Source organism: Halyomorpha halys, unplaced genomic scaffold, assembly GCF_000696795.3.
Source record: "Halyomorpha halys isolate HHAL.00 unplaced genomic scaffold, Hhal_1.1 Scaffold844.1, whole genome shotgun sequence".
Classification (NCBI taxonomy): Eukaryota; Metazoa; Arthropoda; class Insecta; order Hemiptera; family Pentatomidae; genus Halyomorpha; species Halyomorpha halys.
The window spans coordinates 306472-306936 of record NW_027111153.1 but is presented as its reverse complement, the minus strand read 5'-3'; the positions used below and the strand labels follow the sequence as shown (position 1 = coordinate 306936).

At 35.9% G+C, this 465-nt stretch overlaps 1 protein-coding gene across 4 annotated transcripts in view; it reads right to left on the bottom strand.

Annotated features, from left to right (window-relative positions):
* LOC106686598 (pH-sensitive chloride channel 2) overlaps positions 1-465 on the bottom strand; it is a 24853-nt gene that overhangs the window by 9398 nt on the left and 14990 nt on the right. The window lies entirely within an intron of this gene.

Sequence of the window (465 nt, the reverse complement as noted above, 5' to 3'; positions counted from 1 at the left end):
ATAATATTCAGAAAGTAAATCATTTGCAAAAATCCCTAACTGTTGTGCGACAATCGATGTTTACATGCAACATCGAGACAGGTTTTGGTTTTTGGATTTTCGTTTTTTGGGCGCACATGTGAAATGATGTTTCCAAGATGAGGAGGTCCTCATCAATTTCTGGCCAGCAAGGGTGGACATCTTGAAAAAGGAAGACAACCAAGAGTCACACAAGAAAAAAATACTTTTGAGTTTGGATTGCCTGGTGAGAGGACGTCCGTTAGCTGGAAGCGGGAAAGTTTGGAAGCCATTGTTGTGAGAGAGACATAGCTGTTTGGAAGGACTGGAAATCATTTTTGACGATAGGACATAACATTAGAAAAAAGAAAATACCAAGAATCATCAAAAGAAGATTGTGAACTGGGTTAGTTTTGTTATACTAAAAATATATATATGTGTAAAATAGATATTAATTTAATTAAGTGT